Below are 23,638 nucleotides of genomic sequence, written 5' to 3'. Positions count from 1 at the left end.
TGCATGTAGCATGACAGTTAGAGGTGCAAAAAAACCCGGAACCGGACCTTAATTAAAAACCCGGAACCGGTTTTTTTAATACCCGGGTTTTTAATACCCGAACTCGTACCCGACCCTACCTGTAGAGTACGGATAGGGTATGCATTTCGGTACTAAAACCCGAACCCGAACCGAACCCGATTTGTACCCGGTAATACCTGAAAACCCGAACCGGTTCCATACCCGGAACCGGGTTTTTTCAATACCCGAAACCGGGTTTTTTCAATACCCGAAACCGGGTTTTTCAAATACCCGATGTATACTCGAAAAATACCTTAAGAATACCCGAAAATGCCCCTAAAAAGTGTAAACTTTTAAAAAAATCCAATTTATACCCGAAAAATACCCGGAAAAAAGCCCGGAAAAACCAACTAATAGGTTTTTCAATACCCGAAAATAGGGTATTCAAATACCCGATTTTTGAATACCCGGTTCTATACCCGACCCGAACCCGATGCATAGGGTATGGTTTTTAGAGGCAATACCCGGACCCGAACCTGACCCGGTTTTTAGCAATACCCGATTTTTGAATACCCGGTCATACCCGAACCCGCTTCCATACCCGAACCCGGGTATTTGAAAAACCCGATTTGTGCACCTCTAGGCCATGACTGGTATGATATGTTAGTAGTGTTTAGATAGTATGTAAGTGATGTTTCTTTTAAGTGAACCCAATATTTAAATAGGGTCGCAAAAGACGTGTATCAATGGGTGACAATTGATCAAATAAAAAAACAACACACAACGAATCGTTGTCCGTTGTTGATTGTTGAAATGGTAAGTGGAAACATGAAATTAGAAGAAAAAAATAATAAGTAACTTATGGGCATTAATTAATGACTTTGATTTTATATATACGATTATCTTTTCGTGGAACGAGTTAAAAATGGGTCAATACATATTATAAGGCCGTCAGTAATAAAATCAAAAGCATTATTTGACTTCTAAATCATGGGAACAAAGTGACATACACATGTCCTACGGGTCATGAATATTAGCATTATTACTACCGGATCTATGAGTGTAGCTTTTAACGTCTTGGTTTTGCTGTTTAAAAAGGCTAGTGACGCATCTATTTCCATCTGCCTTCTATTCTAAACACTTCTCTTTAGTGAATGATTAAATATCTTATAATCTTGGATGATAATTAAATTATCAAGACAAATTCCTAGTATTTGTTCTAGCAATTCTATTGTTTTGAGGTGATTTTTAACTGTTACTATGGGCACAAACTACTTGATTCACATTGTCTAATTATCTAATTAAATGAGAACACCTTATTTCTTTTAACCAAAATACCCAAAAGTTTTGCTGAGTTGGTAAGGGTGGTGTTCCATTTATATCAAACTACCTGAATGTGTTCCAACCAATCAAATGCACACACAATTATTCATTCATCTTTTGGAGATGTCCTTTACCGATTTGCTAGGAGCCTATGTAGTCAATCTCGGTGGTATATCGTTGGTATCTCGGTTATTGGTCCTTATGGAAAATATCGGTCAGAGTATCGGTACCGATATTATCGGTGATATTGACCGATAATTTACCGATATCCCCGATATCATTGTTTAAGTCTTAATTTTCAGCTTTTAGTGTTTAATGTTGGTGGTTTGAGTCTTTATCAGTTCCTACTTGCTACAATGTTAGTGTTTTGCAACTTACAAAAGGATAATTTGTTAATAATATGAGAGTATACTGATTTGTTAGTGTTAAAGTGTGATATATATAAATTTTGCATGATATTAAAATTACCGATATCGCACCGTCACCGCGATAATCGATATCTCAAAGATCGATCCTTGACCGGTATCCGATATTTTTCCGCATTAACTGCTTAGCTAGGAGCACATTTTAAGATGTTGGTGATGAAACTGATCGGGAACCCAAAGGGTGCCTCCAGTACCCTAATATTCATTGGTCAAGACTCAAGATAAAGACGAAAAAAGAGAACTAAGTGAAGACAAAGACAGAATGCTAGGAATAATCTTATACGCTTGTTTTAAAGTTCAAACACATGTTGAACGACCAAACGATTGAACCGCAAATCAAGCATGGTGGTCCCAATCACACTTTGTCAATTTGCTCAATATGTTCATTTGTTATTTGATTGTTGTGTTGATCTCGAATAACCGTTTCCACATATGCATTACTTTTGTCTTTTGGTTTTTCGGCAATTCTCTTTGTAACTCTCAATCAAGACTTCTTAACTCTTAAATATATAACTTTTTCTTAATTCAACACATGTAACGTAGACTTGTATAACCTTTGTTTATATCTTAAAGACCTATGGTATCAAATCTACTTTTAAAAATTAACTCACAATGCGCTTGTAAGGGTTGACCAGTTAAAGCCTACCGCCTATATGGCATTACATGATGCTTTAACTAGACGTCAGTATGTCTACAACATGGCATGATGTATACAAAAAAATACCAAATTTAAGACACATGCTTGACTGCGCCATCCTGTAAATACGATTTTTTTTCAAATGACGACTTTTTATATTTTGCGTTTAGGCCATCGAGCTCTCCAATTTGGAGAGCTTTGTTGCCCAATTGTGACCAGACTATGTTGTCTAAACCGCAACTACGTTGGTTTCAGAGTTTGGCTTGGCGTTCCCCTAGGAAAACATACCGTCAGCTACCACTTGACAGACATGCCGACACAAGAGCACAACTCTTTAGCATAACAAACGATGGAACTAAAACCCAAGTTGGCTCAAAATTCAAACTGACAACCTCGTAAGGCCTAACTCAAATCCTTCATTGCCAATATCCATTCAAAGACACAAGCGGGGATCAAACTTGAGTCTCGACCCGAAAACCTAAGCCTTCTTATCACTGTACCGCACTAATATTAAAAGTTTGATTAACCCCATAATCAAATATATATAAATAGTGTATATCAACAACTGGTGGATAATATATGGTGTATGGACCACCACTAACATGGTGAGGGACATTTCGTCAATCTAATTATTTAAACCACCGAATCTACAGCTAGTATTATTATTATACTTTACAACCTTAATCCAACTAGCAACAATTGGAAGCCTTTGACTTATGTTACATGCCAACCATTAATATTAATACACACACATGTAAACATCTCATCTCATCTCATCTCATCTCATCTCATCTCATAAACTTATAAATACAATTTATATTTATATTAATTAGATATCATATCATATTATATTATATCCCAAAAGTGGAAAAAAAATTAAAATAATAGAAACAAAAAGCCTTCAAGATGATCAAACTTGTGTGTAAAAAGAAAAGAATAACATACCAATTTATAAACCATAAGACATTAAAATTACCCGTCTCAACGGCCTTTCGGGTTCATAATTTGCGAGAAAACTGCACTCGGGGTTAACCCATCTGAATCCTCACTAGCGAAACTCCGGCCACCAATGCTCATAGACTTCCCTGTGCTTCGAGAATCGGTCACGTTCTCGTCATAATCACCGCCACTATCTGCAGCTTTACCCTTTAGTGGCAGTTCCTCGAAACCACTACCACCGGATTCCAAATCCAACGCCCCTTTACCGCCACTATCCTCGGCACTCTCTTGAAGCTGCAAAGCAAACTCAAGGTTCCACAACACATCGCCCATTGACGGCCTATCGATACCCTGATCCGCCACACACTTTACAGCGGTCTCTGCTACTTTCTTAAAACACTCGGGCGAGATTTTACCTTTCAAAGCTGGGTCAACGATTTGGTCGAGAATACCCTTTTTGTGACAGTGCTGAGCCCATTCGGCTAGACTCACTTGCTCTTTAGGTAGTGTCGGGTTCAAAGCGGGTCGGGCACATAATATCTCAAAAAGCACCACCCCAAACGAGTAAACATCGGACTTATCGGTCAACTGTTGTCTTCTAAAGTATTCAGGATCTAAATATCCGAAACTACCCTTCACCACGGTGCTGACGTGGGTATGATCCAAAGCAGGCCCGGTTTTGGACAGCCCGAAATCAGAAACTTTAGCAACCCATTTCTCATCTAGCAGAATGTTGGTTGTTTTGACATCACGGTGGATGATCGTGTGTTTCGCGCCTGTGTGGAGGTAATGAAGCCCGCGGGCCGCCCCGATACAGATCTCGAGGCGTTGCTTCCACGGTAACGGTTGGTTTTGGGTTTTGTAAAGATGTTCACGAAGGGTCCCGTGAGCCATGTAATCATACACCAAAATCATCTCGTTATTATCTTCGCAGTAACCGATTAACGACACAAGATGGCGGTGACGAAGCTTTGAAAGCATCTCGATTTCCGTTTGGAACTCATTTACACCTTGGTCGGATAACGGGTTGCCCCGTTTTATAGCGACTTTAGTGGCTCCACCATCTATTTCGCCTTTGTAAACTTTACCGAATCCACCCACACCGAGAAGTAGAGATTCATCGAAGTTATTGGTGGCGGATTTGATATCGGAAAACGAAAAGTGGCGGCATAAATTTGACGGTAGGGAAGAAGCATAGCTTCCAGTGGTGGCTGTTTTGGCGGTAGAGCCCGAAGAGTGTGAGTTTCCATATAAGGAGAGGGGGAGCCAGCCCGACGGGCCATCACTCGAGCTCGGATCCTTTCGTTGCTTCCTTTTACGAGTCAAAAAGCAAACAAGCAAACCGATAATAAGAACAGCTGCAATACCGCCACCAATACCTCCACCGATCACCCCAGTTTTGCTTGACTTACTTGACTTTCTTATTAATACCCTACTAGGGTCAATGATTGGCTGTACTGGTACTGGTTGCGGGAGTGACCCTGCAAGATTACCGTCACTCGCATTTATTTTGAATATCTCAACACCGTTCAAGATTGCATCATAATGTTGCGGTTTCATTGCAGTGTTCGGATGCAATGCTAGCCATAGATCTTGTCTTGGAGTCTTGCCAGAAAAAACGACAACATAATCTTTAATCACGGGAACCTCTTTCTTCGTTGCCCAAAGCATCACATCAGCTTCGGTCTCTGCAGTTTGATTATTGATGAAAACTTCAAACACCCGTTGGTTAGGCTTGGTTATATATGGAGCAACTTCACAGAAATGGAGCCTAACCAGATACGAAAAGCCTGTGTCAACATCAAAGTACCAACTTAGATTGTAACCCAAGTTGACTTCCGGTGTCAGGCCCATTGACCGGGCTGTTTTGTACACGTCAACCGGTGCCACGTAATCGGGCATACCTGAAGGGTAACTGATTGTGATGTTTGAATCAGGAGCCACAGAAACCCCGGCAGACGCCCCAAATATATAAGGTACATCACCTATCCACTGTCTATAAAGCCCGGTATCACCCGATGGTGAAATAGTCTGACCGCCAACGTTTAACCGATAAACATTTTCGAGAACCGTGGCGTTGTCGATATCAATACTCGTGTCAAAACCTACCAGCATGGTGTTTCCATTAGACGCGTAAATGTCGGGATGTGAAACGATTTCAATCCCGTTTACAAATGCATATGAGCCAGGAGTTCCCGGAGCAGGAGTGAATGTTAGATTCAAACTCCCGGAATCAACATTAAAAGAATATTCCTTCACGATGTAATCATAGTTCAGATTCTTAGCGGTTTCATATGCACTGAAGTTTTTTAAAAGAGTATATGATCCAGACACAACAGAGAAGACACCTTTGGAGGTATCATTAATATTAGCATAAACTGCTGGATAGAAGTAAAGACGAACAAATTTTCTTCCACGACCTACAGGGAAACTGTAGGTGAATTCAGATGTAAAAATACGAGCTGTCATGTAAGGAACTGTTGGAACATCAGGTTTTTGAACGGTTGCATCAGCAGATACGGAATTTTCAGAAGGTGCGAATTTTTTCTGTCCATCGCCGGTCCACTTTCTACCATCTTGATCAGATAAATCAGAACTTGTACCACAGTCTAGATATATACTATCAGTAGGGGCGTAATTAGCAGCTAGAATTGAATGAATTGCGCAGACAAATAGAAAACAAAGGAAGAAATCAAGCTGGTGATGCTTATAAGGGTTTCTCATTATAATTCCACAAATTTAAACCTGCAACAGAGAAAAGTGACCAAAAACTCAAATCAACTCTTGATTATCAAAAATCTAAAGTGATATGTATATGAGCATACAGAAAACACAACTGATAATAACTGAAAGTGATATATACACAAAAAATCAAATCAACTCTTGATAATCAAAAATCTAAAGCGACACGTATATGAGCATACAGAAAACACAACTGATAATAACTGAAAGTGATATATACACAAAAAATCAAATCAACTTTAAATAGTATGAACAGTTGACAAATTCAACAGGTGATGCCTATTAAAGTTTCTCATTATAATATAACAACTTCAAACATGAATCATATAAAAATGACAAAAAATTAAAATAAAAATATTCAAATTAACTCTCAGTTATCAAAAAATCAAAGCTCTGCGCACATGAACATACAAAAAACAAAATTAATATTAACTGAAAGCGATATCTACACAAAAAATCAAATCAACTTAAAATACAATGAATAGTTGATAGATTCAAACTAAACGTATGCTCCGTATCAATTCTCGATTATCGGAAAATTAAATCGCTACTATACGAACACACAGGAAACACAAATTAGGTTTTACCTATTAACTAAAAGTGACATCCACACAAAACATCAAATCAGATCAACTTTAAATACAATGAACAGTCACTAAACGCGTAATACTCAACAGTAATCGCAAAAGCTAGCATAATCTATAACAGTTAACAGTCCACCAAACAACCTAAGATTTCAATATTCGCCGATTTTAGTCATTTTACAACAGATTTTAACTCAATAACATATGCAAAACTAACTATCAACACTGATCGCGAGTCGGCAACAAATTAACAGTACACCGAACAACCTAGGGCTTCAATATTCGCCGATTTTAATCATTTACTCATTTTACAACGCACTCAAACTCAATAACATACACGAAGCTAATAATCAACAGTAATCACAACAAACTAGCATAATCTATAACAATTAACAGTATACCGAACAACCTAGGGTTTCAATATTCACCGATTATAGTCATTTAACAACAGATTAGAACTCAATAACATACACGAAGCTAATAATAAACAGTAATCACAACAAACTAGCAAAATAAATAGCAATTAACAGTACATAGAACACCTAGGGTTTCAATATTCACCGATTTTAATCATTTTACAACAGATGTGAACTCAATAACATACACGAAGCTAATAATAAACAGTAATCACAACAAACTAGCATATCTATAACAATTAACAGTATATAGAACACCTAGGGTTTCAATATTCAACGATTTTAATCGTTTTACAACGGACTCAAACTCAATAACATACACGAAGCTAATTATCAACAGTAATCACAAATTAACAGTATAACGAACAGCCTAGGGTCTCAATATTCGCCGATTATAGTCAATTGACAGCAGATTGAACTCAGTAACATACACGAAGCTTATACGCATACAGTTAAACAGATCTACAAAGTGTTACCTGTGAAATGAAGTATTGAACAGTGAATAACAAGTTATTCAGTAGTATTGTTAGGTTTAATCCATTGATTGTTGAATAGAAAGAGTAATTGATTGATATGAATGAATTGGTTGTATGATGATCAGAGAGAGAGAGTATTATTATTAGCTGTAGTATAATATTAGCTGGCTGGCTGGCCAGTTTATACCTATATTATTATTATTATTATTATTATTATTATAAGTTGGTGAGAACGTGGTTGATGTAATGGGACATTGGTAAAAGAGGCGGAGATATTATTATCAAATTACGAGAGTAGCCTTGTATCCGTAACTCGAAACCCGACCTGAGAAACTGTGGAAAAAAATTCAAAATTATCGTATTCTTGGGACACAATTCAAACTACTTGAATTTGAACTGTTCTAATTCAGTTCAAGTCAAGTCGAAAAACCTTTTTCTGTTTTATACTCTGATAAGTGCATCTGTTGCGGGTTATAATTGATTTTGTAGGATACGTAATCACTTGAATATTAGTGCTTGTTTATTTGTTTAGTATTCCATTACAGATTCGTTCGATTCTTTAACTGACATTCCATTGGTTTCAAGTTCTATGATTATTCTACTTGTTATGTTCACCTCATAATTTAGACTATGTTATGACATTTATAGAAACCGTTCACTCAAAAAAATTACATCATCAATGTAAAATACGTGTAAAATTATCGGGCCACCATTTGGTGTTATGAGTTTGAAAATAAGCTTTTCTTTGACATGGCAATAATATCAATGGTTGACTATTCATGAGTGTGAATAATAATACTTTCTATGATTATTGACAAATATTATAGTTAAATTTGGCATTAGGTAAAATGACGTGATATGATGGTCAACATTATATTTTTTTTTGAAATATAACTTTTATAAACAACCGGTCATCAACTCTGACTCCAAGAAGGAGAAAGAGCCGAGGCAAAGCAAAACCTAATATATCACGTCAAATTTACACCACGAATTTCAATCTACACAACCTTTTTTATATCTACATCTAAACCAAAGAAAGCTCAGAAATTTTATCTCCGCCACCACTTCCGTAACCTTCAACTTTTTATCCGATAATATGCGATCATTTCTAGCTTTCCAAATAATCCACAACGAGATGAACATGATCCCCTGAAATGCTATCTTCTTAACTCCTTTCAGCCCCACTAATTGATGCATGGTTACAATATCTCGCACAGAAAACACGAAGATGTCTGATATACCACACTAAGAAGTTATTGCCGCCCAAATTCCGGTTGCAAATACACTCCCGAAAACAAATGTTCTGCCGTTTCCACGATATGATCACAAAAAACACATTTTTTTCTTGTTACATGAATATTCCTTCTTTCTAAGGCTAAGGACGTATCAATTCTATCCATCTCAGCTCGCCAAACAAAAATGTTTACCTTATTCGAAACCCATTTACACCACTCCAATACAAACACCGGTCTATGTTGATCCTCCTTCTAAACCCAATGCTTAGCTGACTTCACTGAAAACACCCCCGAATCATCCACTAACCAATTCCAAGAATCTAGAGCATCTGAAAGAGAAATATTGGCAATAATATCCAGACATGATACCTTCTTAACCCGCACATTAGCACTCCTAGAAACACTAACTTGACCCATTAGCTAGCGCAACACATTGCTCAGCGACCATGACCAACTTGTTCTCTTCTATTTTAAATAAACTAGGGAATCTATCTTTAAGCGCTTTTTCGCCAAGCCAAACATCAATCCAAAACCGAATGCTTCTCCCATCTCCCAACTTACCTTTCATCAAATCGTTCATACTTCGGCCTTCAACCTTAGTAATATTCCCATGCCTCACTAAGTTTTTCCACGTTCCTGTTAAGCGATTATTAAGAGGCATCACTCCCCATTTCCTCTTTTTGTAATGAATAGAGTCAATAATTTTCCTCCATAGCGCGCCTGCCTCCACTCTATATCTCCACACCCACTTAAGTAGCAACGCACTGTTACTTATATTCAATCTCTTCAAACCCAAGCCTCCATTCTTCTAATTATTTTAATACACCCAAGCCTCCACTCTATATCTCCACACCCACTTAGTTAATTTCTAAATGGTCAACACTATATAAATACAATTTATGGGTTTGTATATAAATATCAACTTACCATATAAGTTATATTACACGTATGGTTGTTCATAAAGTTAAATTAGACCGAGTCAAATTAACCATAAATAAATGTAGACATAAAATATGATAAACTAGGTTTTAGTTTCGTGCATTATACGAGTTGGATAACAAAAACAATATGACTCACAATTTCTAAATGTCTATAATAAAAACAATATAATTCATATTATACGGGTTATAATAAAAGAAATGTTAGCTAGAGTGCTAATTATTATTTTACAGTTTTAAACTAGAGTAACTGTGCTATAAAAATAAAGCAGAGTAATAATAATTATTTTAGTTCAAAAATTATAGAGTAATAAAAATTACTATAGTATTAATATAATAACTCTAACTATTTATATGTTTAGCACTAAATCTGTTTATATATTATCATAACACTATTAATCATTAATATTATGTATAAGTAGAAAATAATTTAAGACGTGTATCAATATTTAAAATGAATCAGGCATACTGTATTATTTATTCTTAAATAAAATATTAAAATATAAAACCAATAGATAAAAGTCAAATAAACATAGGAAAACAGAAGAAAACACTTGAATTCCAGTAACACAGATAAGGGGTCAAATTGAATAACGCGTGAAAACGAAGGGCAACATTTCGACAGATCATAAATGCACTAAACAAATATTCGTTTTGTCTTTTAAAACTATAATACTATACCATTTTGACCCCTAATGCTCTATGAATATTTGTAGGCCCGTAACCAAACAAAAAGAACATGGATATTTGATGGGGGCGTGTTCGTGTTCATTTATTTGATTTTAACCGAAAATGATGATACAATCGAACGAATTTTTGTATTCATGTTCATTCGTTTAAAACATAATACAAAAGGGTGTTTAATCCATAATCTTTTTAAAAAGTAGTGATTACATCTGAATTCACTACACGGGCATTGCAACGACTGGTGAGCTTCTGTATTCACTAAACAGGGCTAGCAGCCTAGCAGGGACTCATGGGATGATTAAAGAGGTCAGGCCCTCATTCCAATCTACTTTTACTCGTTGGGGTTTACATTTGTTCATTTGGGTTTTCATTTGTTCGTTTGAAAATGTCGCTTCTGTATCCACTAATTAGGCCTTGCAGCGACTAGTGGTCTTTTGTATTCACTTATCAAAGACTCGTGAGATTATTAAGGAGGTGAGTCTCTCATTCTAGTATACTTTTATTCGTTGTGGTTTCCATTTGTTCGATTGAACTTTCATTTGTTCATTTGAAAAGTGTCATTTATATTTTGAATAAGCGGGACGAACAACGACTAGTGATCTTATGTGTTCACTGAACGGGATATCAAAGACTCATAGGGTGATTAACGAGGTGATTGAATCATTCTAGTTTACTTTACTCGTTGTAGTTTCCATTTGTTCGTTTGGACTTTCATTTGCTTGTTTGAAATAAGTCGCTTATGTTTTCCTTAAACGGCGTTAGAAATAACTGTTGGTCTTTTGTTTTAACTAAATAGCGCTATCAGAGACCCGAAGGTGATTCCATCATTCTAATCTACTTTTACTAGTTGGGGTTTTTATTTGTTCGGTTGGGTTTCCATTTGTTCGTTTGAAAAGTGTCGCTTTTGGATTCACTAAACGGGCATTGCAGTGACTGGTGGGCTTTTGTATTCACTCAACAGGGCTATCAGGGACTCGTGGGGTGATTAAGAAGGTCAGCCTCTCATTCTAGTCAACTTAGCTCGTTGGGGTTTACATTTGTTCGTTAGAAAAGTTTCGCTTCTGTTTTCCTTAACAAGGCTAGATACGAGTGGTGGGCTTTTGTTTGTATTAAACGACATTATTAGAGACTCGTGTGATGATTAAGGAAGTGATTCCTTTATTCTAGTCATCTTTAACTCGTCGTGGTTTCTATTTGTTCGTTTGGGCTTCTATTTGGTAGTTTGAAAAGTGTCACTTATGTTTTCACTAAGCGGGACTAACAGTGTACTGAAACTTACCCATTAAGATGATAAATGAGCCATTAAGAGATGTAACCAAACACTTGACACTAAAATTTTTCTAAATTAGTTATATTTAAACCATTAATAAGAACATTAACGAATTCATAAATCATAATAAAACAATCGAATTACGTTGTGTTTCTTTGTAATCATCGTATTCTTCATGCTAAATAGCAACAAAATTATGAAGAATGGACCTCACAAATGTGTTTCATTAAACCAAATAACCGTTAAATCGTTTATAAAATAAAAACCTTGAAACACTAGCTTTATTATTGTGTTTTTCGTTTTCATTGTGTTCTTAATTCATTCTTTGTGTTCGTCGTGTTCTTCATTCTTTATTATTTGCTATCATCAGTTAAACATAACCTTTAGTTCTTTTACCATAAGCTACAACTAGATATATTGATTTTGATAGTAGGTAGTCTCGTGCAACAAGACACAAGCATAAACAAAATCTTGTATTGAAATTAAAAAAATAATAATATATGTTGAGCCCCATAGAGAACCCGATTCAAATGACGAAAGACGGCTTATATCATGACATTACAGGATTTGACCAATTGAAATTTTCCAGATTAATCGTGCGAATTGCCTTTGGTTAAAACAAATTATAAAACCAGTTTCTATAGGAGAGATTGAGAGTCGAGAAAGTTGTGATCGGAAACAAAAAACCAAATGCAAATCAAACGTGGCCAAATCCTAAAAAAAGGTCCCCTTAAATATGTAGGCCTCAAGCCTTAGTTTATGTTTTATATGTTATGAAGTTTTATAGTAACACTTAGAGGGTCAAGTTATTCTACAAAGGGAATAAAAATGAGACAGATGAGAAGCCATAACTAATTGACATGTATTAAGTAGGGACAAAAGGAAAAAGGGTATAAAGGTAATATTACACATTTTCTCTCTCCACATGCAAGTCACATGTTAATTCCTCCATCATTTTTAAACGTCTATAACTTTTTCATATGATATTTTTTTAAAAAATAAAATCCACCATAATAACAAGTGTTTTTTTACCTTTAATATGAGTATAATTTTGTTATATAGTAATAAAAAAAATTACGTCATTTTGTCTTTTGCGTACCATTGTGTCTTTTTTCGTCATTGTGTCAATCTGTTCATTATTGTGTTTTTTCGCCATTGTGTCTTTCATCTAATCATTATGTTTTTTTTAAATATTAATAACACCGTTGTGTAATAGTGTGTGTGTGTGTCTGTGTGTGTATAATGAAAAATACCAACACATTATCTAATACATAAAACACAATGATGAATGCATATTACACAATAACCTGAAACGTAAAACACAATAATGAAACATATAACAACACAATGGCATGAAACGTAAGACACAATGGTAAATACATATAACACAATGGCTTGAAACGTAAGACTCAATGGTAAATACATATAACACAATGGCCTGAAACGTAAGACACAATGGTAAATAATATAACACAATGGCCTGAAACGTAAGACACAATGGTAAATACATATAACACAATGACCAGAAACGTAAGACACAATGGTAAATAATATAACACAATGGCCAGAAACGTAAGACACAATGGTAAATAATATAACACAATGGCCTGAAACGCAAGACACAATGGTAAATACATATAACACCATGACCTGAAATGTAAAACACAATGGAATCTATATATTACACAATGCCTTGAACGTAATACACAAACAACATAATATTATTTTTCTCAAATTAAGTGAATATTGAACACAATGACTAAGACACAAAGATAAGTATAAAGACAAATGTTGAGCACAAAGACACAATGACGCACGAAAGACACAATGGCGTAATATTTGTGTTAATTTTTATCTTTAATATGAGTATCAATTGAAAAACACAATGACCAAAATTTATAACACAATGTATAGAAAAACCCAATTAAAAACACAATGGACAACCAAATAACACAATATAAAAAACCCATCAACTTTTTTTTATTTTTATATAACAATATGATATTCATATTAAACATAAAAAAAGGCTTGTTATTATGATAAAAAAAATTTCTAAAAAAATGTTGTGTGAAAAAGTTATAGACGTTTTAAAATGATCGGAGAATTGACATGTGTCTTGCATGTGGAGAGAGAAAGTCTTCATAAGTGAGTTATTACCTTCATGCCCTTCTCATTTATTTCTATTTAAGTTTTATTCTTAAATTAATCTCTACCATCCAAATCTAAGATCAATGGATTAGATTCATTCTCACCCTTCTCATTTTTATTGTCCTTTGTATTTTAACTTTACCCACACTCAGATCCAACTGTATATGTATTCTATATATGTTAAATAAGAAATTAGCTACTTAAAATCAATATAAAATGAATTTATAACGACATAATTTCATTAACAATCAAACTTGTAAGAGAATTAGTTGCACAATTGTAGCATTTTTTAAAATAAAAAAATAAACAGGTAATAAGTAATAACAATACACGAACCAATCAAGCTTGATTTTTTAAGTCTACTTATATGATTCCAAATAAAAATAATGTAATCTTGAAAATAATTGGTATTATTATAAAAATAATTGGTAGTTTACATAAAAAATATAGGGTATTATTATACTTTGAAAATGGTACAAAGTTAAAATATTTCTCGGGCTACCTCATTGGCCGTATACGGAGTTCTCGACGTTACTTAGTTGGTCGTTAAAAATAAATAAATTATGTAATCTTGTTTTAGCATTTTTAGTTTAAATAATGTAAGGACATACAAATAACAAATCTTGTTGTAGCATTTTCAAACTATTAGCTGGCCTAAGTTTTGGACTTCTATAGTTCTATTTAATGGATTTTCGGCCCACCAAAATAATTAATATTACTTTATGGCCTCCCAATATATACGTGTTGAGTAAAAACATTATTTTACTTATATATTAACACAATATTTTTCTTGTGCGTTTTCTTTGATAAGGACATCGAAATATAGATTTTGACTGTCTCAATCACGGTGTCCTTGGATCAGGTCCGTGGCCCAACAATGTGGTGATAGTCTTGAAGTCAAATGTTGTTAAAAACATGTATACAAATAATAATAGCTTTAAGTGTTCACCATAGTTTATACATAAGCTAGAAAGCACGGGTGGCGGTAGTGGCAGAGACAAAGGCAACAGGTGGTGTTTGGTGGGGGCATTACACATGGTGGTGGACTAGTGGTGGCCAGAAATGAGATTTTAGGGTGTGTTTGGGATTCTTTATTTAAGTTGAAAAGATCTTCTTGTGATAAATGAAAAATAACTTATGATTTTCTAATAAGGAGTTTTCAAAAAAAAATGTTTGGATTAACATAAGTCAATAAGTTGTATTTTAAAACGTGTTTGCTTTAACTTAGTGATGTAAATGACCAAAAATGACATTTTTGTATAAGTGAATAAGTTATTTTTAAAAGTGTTTGGGTGGAATGGAATGGTGGAATTGGTATTTTAAACATATAAGAGATAAGTTACCAAATCCTAACTCATTAAAAACCCATCTTTTAGCCTTGATGATAAGAAGAAACCTAAAAGGTCTTATGTGTCCCCAAAAACTTCATAAACATAAAAATGACTTATTCAACCTTTATCTATCATAAGGAGAGGAAAATAAGAAATCCCCAACACACCCTTAATTTATTTGGCGAGTTTAGTTGTATGAAAGGAACGTTTAGTTCCTTTATCTATCGAAGGAACTTGATGAAAGTTGTTTTAAGTTATAATTGTTTTATTTGTCTAGTGATGCATGAAAATGGTTTTTGGGCCAAACTAATTTGGTTTGAAAGTTGGTTCAGATTAAGTCAAACAAAGTCAAAATTGGTTTCATCCCCTGATCGAGCAATTTTCTTTATTTAGATGTGTCAAAAATTGGGTTCCAATATGTAGAAACATAGATATTACATCAATATAGCAGGTAGGCGGGCAACAAGCTGCGCCGCCACCCCTTTCTGAATTGCAAACCCTAACCTGATAAAGACATACCCCTGCCCCTTTGAAGTCGACACATTGCTATGCATAACCTGTTGGACCCTGGTTAGAAAACGGATAGCTTCCGGTGCCAAAGAGCCAAATGTATCAAAAGCCAGAGGGACAAAAACATGTTGGTTCTCTTCGCAGGCTTTAGCATGTTTCTCCACCTTCTTCGTTTCAGCTCTTTTCATTGCTTGCCCAGCTACAAACCCATTATCCCTCAAACCAGCTAAGGGAGATACCCCTGTGAGGTCAACACAAGCGTGTTTTCCCCCGGCCCAACCAAAGACGAGCAAATCTGCCGGTCGTAGAGTGGATCTCCCTTCCGTGGGGTCTGTAAGGAAGTTTACGGGGGCTTCCTTTTTAGCTGATATCCCAGCTCGCCTTAAGATGTCCCAAAGAACGTCCCGCACCCAATCATGTCGGTATTTGAACCCAGGCATCTCCTTGCAATGAACCGCATGCTCTCCGAATTTATCCAGGCAGGCCTTACGGCAGATCGGACATGTTTCGTCTTCTGGGTACATTGGGACCGTCAAACGCTACTTAAGAATGGCCCTATACTCGACCGCAGACATGCTTTGGCCCAAGCCATCAATCGAGATAACGGTCAGAAAATCTTGGGCATGCGGACCTTGTAAGCATTCAAAAACCGCCTTCTGTCGGTTTCAAAAAAAGATTCTTAAAAAGATTCCAATTATATACGCCCATTTTAATCTAGAACGTCAAATAAAATCAAGATCAATTCTAGATCTGGATCCGACTTGGTTGCGCACCTCTACACGGCTCAACATTGTATATCCGGGTTATGGAACATTAAAGGCTAACACACCATGTAACGAACCCTGACACATTGCGTAATGAAGTTTCAGGAGCACACACCCTAGGTTTAGCTTAGTGTTTTACCTTTAGATCTCGTATTTACAACGATACCAACATAGATCCAGTTTTTGCAAGCCATCTTCGGACCATTTTCCCACAAGTAGGGGGAGACTCAATGCTCGCACCACTTGACCCAACACCAAGCTCATTTGACGTAAAGTACTTCACCGATTTGGTGAATAAAAAAGAGCTTTTGAGCTCTGATCAAACACTATTTCATGGTCGCACCACTTGACCCAACACCAAGCTCATTTGACGTAAAGTACTTCACCGATTTGGTGAATAAAAAAGAGCTTTTGAGCTCTGATCAAACACTATTTCATGGTGGAGAAACCGCTGAGCTTGTTTTGAAATACAGTGGAGACCGTGAAGAGTTCTGGGAAGATTTTGCAGTCTATGGTTAAAATAGGAAGATTTTGTAGAAAACTTAATATGAAATATTAAGAGTCATGAATCGAGCCGGCTAAATTCTTTTATGATAATATTATTATACGTTTTTGTTTTATAATATTATAGTCGTGATGTCGATTAATTTCTCAAAATAGTAATGATTTATATTTCAAATTAAAATTGTTTATAATGTGCTTGTATTAAATATGCAATATTTTTAAATTATAATATTTCTTGTTATATAATTATACATCATGTATAATATTACGCTTGTTATTTCAGTCTAATAAAATCCCTTTGCAAAAATTCGGGCTTTATATCTATTCGCAAAACCATGTAGACCGCATGATAATATTGTTCACCCACCAACTCACGCGTAAAAACATCATATAAAATTTATAAAAAAAAGTCAAACTCAATTAGATGTATAATTAAATACATGTAGAATAACATATCGTTCCATCATAAGTTTCAAACTCATCATCAACAGTTAAAACAACCATCACAGGCTGAGTTGCCACCGCCAACTTAAGGGCAAACTCATCATTTGGTATTTGTAGGTAGCCACGCATCAATGGATCGACTAGCATTTTTCCAAATTCCAAACTCGTCCAGCCTTTGCCCAATAAGAGTCAATTATTTCTTGTTCGGAAAATTTTATAACTTTTCCTGTGATCATGCAATAAGCGACCTATATGGCGGCTAGAGGTCCGAACGACCAACATGTTTGGGAGAGAGCCTTGATCTTGCACCCTTGAATGTAGATTCTGATGATCCACTTCTCTTGGGATAAAGATTTCTAATCCAAATCTTCTCAAACTCCAACTCTCACAAAACTTAAGCACTTTCCACATTAAGCCATACACCTGGGATGTATATAAACCATCAAAAAATCATATATGTAAACAGATCTGATGTTGCAAAATGATACCGTTACAATTATTAACGAGAAAACAAAAACCTAATCTGATTGAACAAATCTACATGTTCAACAATCAAACTAGAGCACCAACTTTCAACATGATGCAAGGTATTTAGAATACATGGATAACATTAAGCTTAGAAAATAATCGATGCAAGTCAAGCACTCAAACATAATCATCGTTTTAATTAAATACATCTTCAACAACAAAATCAAATGCATCACGCATGTATACTATCCAGCTTGTTACATATATCAAATACATGACATATTAAAATTTGTAAAACATAATTCTTAGAAAATACACAAATATAACACTTACTACTTACCAACATCAAAATGTTTACATTATGAAGAAACACTAGATGAACCCACGGGCAGATTATAGATAATCTGGGGGTTAAGTAATGTTTCCCACGAGGATGAGGTCTAGCAGAGAAGGTTGTTCTTCAGGGGACCTGCAAAACAGACACCGTAAGCTCGTCACTGAGAAGGGGGGGGGGGGGTTTCCTCCTTGTGACCACCCTCCGGCGTGAGAATCAGACTAGATTGCTCTGAATATAAGTGTATATTAAGAGATTGCTAGATAAGATTGAGATATCAGATGATGTCCTTACCATTCCAAGGTGTTGGAGTATTTATAGCCGAAGGTAGGTTTCCTAGAAGGTACAGCCGGCTGAATAGTATTCTTGTTCCACCAACAGTGGACTACGCACAGGCCATGCTGGTTGGTGGATAGGCTACGGCCAATAGTAAAGGTCGGCTGTACACTGTTCCTTTACTGCCGGCTACGCACTGTTCCACCAACTGTAGGCTGCGCACGTCCCATCGTAAGGGTTGGTGAGTAGGCAGCGGCTAATAGTGACAAACAGTACTAGAGGGTGCTCCTCCTCGTATTGTTGTCGGTGAGCTGTCACCCTGTGATTGGTTCATGGGCTGTTCTGGTCAAATTGTCTATTCCTCCCATACCTTAGTAGGTATGGTACGAAAGATCTTCCAGAAGCATACGGACTGGCTCATTTAGGCGGGAGTATTCCTGCCTTGCTCATTCCTTCATGTGACTACTGAAGTGGCTAATACCTTGTGCGTGTAGCCTTGCTATTAGTGCGGGTAGCCTTCCCTGATGGCTTGTATCCGCAGCTGCGGGAACAGGCGGGGTACTTCACCATTGGGAGGCTTTCCCTGCGGGTACAGCTGGCGTACTGCGCGTAAGGTTCTTTGAGCATGGTGGGTCCTGCTGGAGCAGTTGGTCGTTGCGCAGACGTCCCTGTTCAAGGTGAGTCTTGCGGGTCCAACTGGGCTCTGCTGGGACCTACCTCTTCAAGTCCCCCCAGTCCAATGTTCTTCTCATGAATTATCAATAAGTGAGGTGAACTTTTGGACTTAGCAAGGGGTTTTGAAAAGGGTTTAGATCTTAGGTTTTCCGTGGTGATTCTCCCCGCGGTTTTCCTGATGTCACGCAGAAATTCCCGACTTTTCTGCTTGATCTTAGGGTATGAAGCGGGTAGGTTTGTAACCTTCTCGCAAGTCAGGAGCGTTGAGTCCCACTTGTGTGGATTCTCCATGGGGTTTTGATAGTTTTCAACATAGTGATCAATTATGCTAAAACCACCAATTCCATCTTGGAGTTTCAAACAATATAGTTCTCGACGTTCCCGTCATGCGGGGATGTTATTCATGTTTCCGCAAGCATGGCCCAGAAGATCCTTCTTGGTTTGAATTCCCTGCAGAGTGCTAAGTATGTGAAGGGTTTTGCCTTGACACTGTACCCGCACTCGTCTTACGGTTACTTTATTCCCAAGGTATTCCTGGTGCCAATTCCCTGCGGGTGCTAAGTATGTGAAGGGTTTTGCCTTGACACTGTACCCGCACCCGTCTTATGGTTACTTGGTTACCAAGGTAAGGGGTATTTTCCCGCCTACTTTTGAATCTGTTTTTTGAATTTTTTTGAAATTTGAAGAGTTGGTGAAAGGATAAGAACAGTCCAAACCTCTGAAACGTCGTGCGACGGTTTCTTCTGACTGTGTCAGGACGTGCAGGAAGTTATGGTGACGTGACAGTACATGGTCATTCCAGACGCTTTTTCAGGCGCGTGGGCGCGAGTTTTCGGGCGCGTGGCCGCGAAATTAATGGTACGCGTCCTTTCAACAGCTGTTGCCAGCTTGCTTTTTGCCACGTATCATAGTTTCATTGCACCTTCGATTTCTCTCTCCTCCGCATTAAATTCATCGCATTAATTGCGATTAGTATATAAAGGGGGAGAGGGTTCTTTGTAATCCACACTTTCACTTCTTCTCTTCATCTTAAGAACGATTTCCGGCGAATACTCATCTTTCAGTCGAGCATTCTCTTGAAATCGTTTTCTTCTCTCTTTTTGCAAGATGTCTCGTGATCTCGAATCTACAGTCGATGACAAGAGTACTGCTGGCGAGTGCCAGTGTGCTCTGCCTGGCGATCTGTATCAGTACATCGTCAGGAAGTTCATGCTCGAGTCTCTCGAGCCTGAGTTTCCTGAACCCCACCAGACGGTGTATGATGCCCCCAGAGGCAAGATCGGGGTTTATGCTGCATTCTTTGTCTATGGGAATCTTAGGTTCCCATTGACAAAGTTTGTTTACCGTGTCCTTGAGAGGCATGGTGTGCACCTGACCGAGGTGCACCCGATGGCGATTGCCAAGGTTCGGCACTTCGAGTGGGTGTGCCGGATTCTGGGCATTGAGCCCTATGTTGACCGCCTGATGACCTTCTACACTTGGAGGTGCATCCAGGGGTGGTATACATTGATAACCCGGATTAAGGGTTTAAAGATCTGCGCGACCGAGCGCAGTCTTCGCTCGTGGAAGCGGGAGTTCTTCTTCATATCCGCTCGCGCCATCCCCAATCCCCATTGCCATGAAATTCAAGAACGGGCAAGCACTTCCCAGCCTTCACGCCTCCAACTACGAGGAGGCGGATTGGTTTTCGAAGATATCCCGAGTCCAATCTCCGGTTTACCGGTTTGCGGAGTCCGGGATGGTGATGCTGGGGATGAGCCGGGTGTGGAAGGAGGCGGATGCGCGAAAGATTCCGATCGTCCTCGAATACGGTTCGAACTCTGTCCCTTACGGTATGCTTTGTTTCTTTTTGTTGATTCTGAATTTCTTCTAACTTTTTTCCTGTTTATTTCAGAGGGGAACGACTTGAAGTCGCTCCTGAACCCGCGGGAGGCTGACGGTCCCGCTCGGATGGGTACTCGCGCTCTAGACGAGAACGAGTTGCCCATCCTAGAACAAACGGCGGATCGGTTCGTGGAGGTCTATCCGCTAGGCCACGAGATCCTTAGCGCCAGGCGGCCAGGTAAGGCGCTATTCGACCCTCGACCCCTCAATGTTGAAACCTCTGCTGGAATTCCTTTAATCGTATGTTCTGATGAGGAAATGAAGATGGTCCTCCGTTGGTGCGGAAGAAGAAGGCTGCCGGCGGGAAGGGGAAGGAGAAGGTGGCCTCCACTGCCGATCCGGCGCCTCGGTCTGACTCGGAGACCGAGAGCGAAGAGGTGGCGGGGAATCCCGGTGGTGATAAGACCACCTTTCCGGAGGCTGCGACTGTCACCTCCGGAGAGCCCAAGAAGACGACGGTGATCGGCGCAAAGAGGCTGGCTCCATCGGGTTCGTCCCCGCCTCTCCGTACCTTTAGGCTCAAGAAAACCCGTAAGTACAAACTTCCTTTCTTTAACTTCATAGCTTTATCATTAACACTTATCTTCTTTACGCAGGCGTGGATGTTGACGCATTCCAGGGTGGAGCGCAGAGGAGTACTTCTCCGCCAATGACGGTAGGCTTGGTCAGCCTACCTGAGGCGACGACCCAGGCGCCTGCGCCTGCTTCCGCTGGTTCAGTTGCTCACTCATTTGAGCCGACTGTTCCAGCTGTGATGACGTCACCGCCGGCTGTGAGTGCTATTTTTACAGCATCTTTCACCGAGCCGGCGGTTACTATTGCTGCGGATTCCACAGCCGCGACCGCGGCGGCCGCTACCATGCCTCCTCCGTCATCGGCAACGACGGCCGATCCTTCAGGTATGCATGGGGCGTATCGCCAACCTCTGCCACCTTCCCATCTGCCTGACCTCTTGGATGGATTTCCCTTGGGTTCAGGTGATGGGTTCGGCGGCTATCGGCCTGTTATTGACCCTACAGGTGCGTAGGGTTCTTTTGGCCTATTTTATATTTTTCAATCATCTTTTCCTAACTGCTCTTTGTTTTTTGCAGTGTCGGATTCCAATGAAGTGTATGTTCCACGATGGAACATTCGCCGAGGAACAACCCTTCGCACCCCTGTGGAGTGCGTAGAGTGGGCTCGTCACGCTGCTCCTAGTGGTGCGTTGGGGGAAGCCATGGCTAGCTACCAGGAGGGTAGGCTAAGCAATGAGCTTCGGGTTCTCCTGGCCCGGATGCAGCCGCGCGTCGAGCTGCTTTGTCGTGAAAACGACAAGTTAAAAGCAGCTCGCATTCAGGAAGTAGCTCAGGCGCGGGCTGTCCGGGAGGAGAATAGGAGGCTCTCCGCCGCGGCTGCGGAGAAGGAGAAGGCGTTCAAGGCCCTTGAAGTTGAGGTTCAGTCCCGTCTCGAGGCTCGCTCCAAGGCTGCCCAAGCTGTTAATGAACAGCTTCGGCTGGCTAAGGAGACTGCTAGGAACGCAACTGAAAGGGCCAACAAGGCTGAAGCTGTTGCTGAGCCTCTACGCCTGGAGAATGAAGAGCTTAAAGCCAAATTAGAGGCTCTCCAGCAGGCTCATGATGCCTTGGCGATGGAGGACGCTAAGAAGCTTCAAGAAATCCTGGACCAGAGGGGGGTGCTTGACCATACCGAGCATAAGCTAAAGGGCGTCGAAGAGGCTGCGGCTAAAGATGTGTTGCTTGCCAACCTCAACAAGAGTGAAGCCGAACGCGCTCGTAACGAAGCTCAAGCTGCCCTCCAAGAAGCTCTGGTTGCCAAGGAATGGCTTCTTCGAGAAGCGTTGTCTCAGGTATGTTTAGCTTCATGTCTTCACGCTTTTCTTTGTAATAAGAAAAGGTTCTGATACTTGTATTTTTTCTTTGTAGGTTGTGCATCGGGTCTTCTCAGAGACGTCTTATGACGATGCTATGAGCGCAGCCCTCAACGCTTCTCATGAGGATGGGGAAAAGGCCGGCTTCCTGCTTGGTCTAGGGTTCGTTGAGAAAGGCATCCCGCCTTCCAACTTCCCTTTGTATGATGTGGATACTGAAGCTATTTACGACCAAGCAGTGAACCAGTATGCCGCCTTCCCGCATCCTGTGGTGGAGAAGGTGAACGAAGTCGCTGCTGCTGATGATGGGCTAGCTATTCTTAAAGCCTTCCTTGGACCACCACGCTCTACTGATGGAGCGGGTCCAAGTGGAAGTGGTCCTGAAGCTTGATTCTGAAGATCCCTTTCCACCATTAGCGTAGATTTTTGCTTTTGTACAGCTATCTTTGTAATATTTGAATTTGATGAAATAAAGATTGTGTTTGTTTTTTGCCTTGTTTATTTTACGCATGTTTTGATCTAACTTAGTAATTTCTTTAGTACTTAGATAAGTTAGCAAATAAAAGTGCTAATGCTACAACCAGGCCATAAATTGTTAAAGCTTCCATAAAAGCTAGACTAAGCAATAAAGTACCTCGTATTTTTCCTTCCGCCTCGGGCTGTCTCGCGATACCTTCTACAGCTTGACCCGCAGCAGTACCTTGACCAACTCCAGGTCCAATAGAAGCAAGCCTTACAGCCAATCCAGCAGCAAACTTTTT

General features: G+C 38.8%; 1 pseudogene across 1 annotated transcript; it reads right to left on the bottom strand.

Annotated features, from left to right (window-relative positions):
- Positions 1-3,039: 3,039 nt before the first annotated feature.
- Positions 3,040-7,673, bottom strand: LOC143609636 (receptor-like protein kinase FERONIA pseudogene; annotated as a pseudogene). Its single transcript, XR_013149451.1, has 2 exons — positions 7,585-7,673; positions 3,040-6,084 (listed from the first exon to the last, which is right to left on the bottom strand). The product of XR_013149451.1 is annotated as a receptor-like protein kinase FERONIA pseudogene (transcript).
- Positions 7,674-23,638: the final 15,965 nt, after the last annotated feature.

The sequence above is a fragment of the Bidens hawaiensis genome, unplaced genomic scaffold (assembly GCF_021521415.1).
Source record: "Bidens hawaiensis isolate Kalapana, Puna unplaced genomic scaffold, B.hawaiensis_p1.1 tig00007469_1, whole genome shotgun sequence".
Lineage (NCBI taxonomy): Eukaryota > Viridiplantae > Streptophyta > Magnoliopsida > Asterales > Asteraceae > Bidens > Bidens hawaiensis.
Note: the sequence above shows the minus strand (reverse complement) of the source record. Positions and strands in the feature narration are given on the sequence as shown.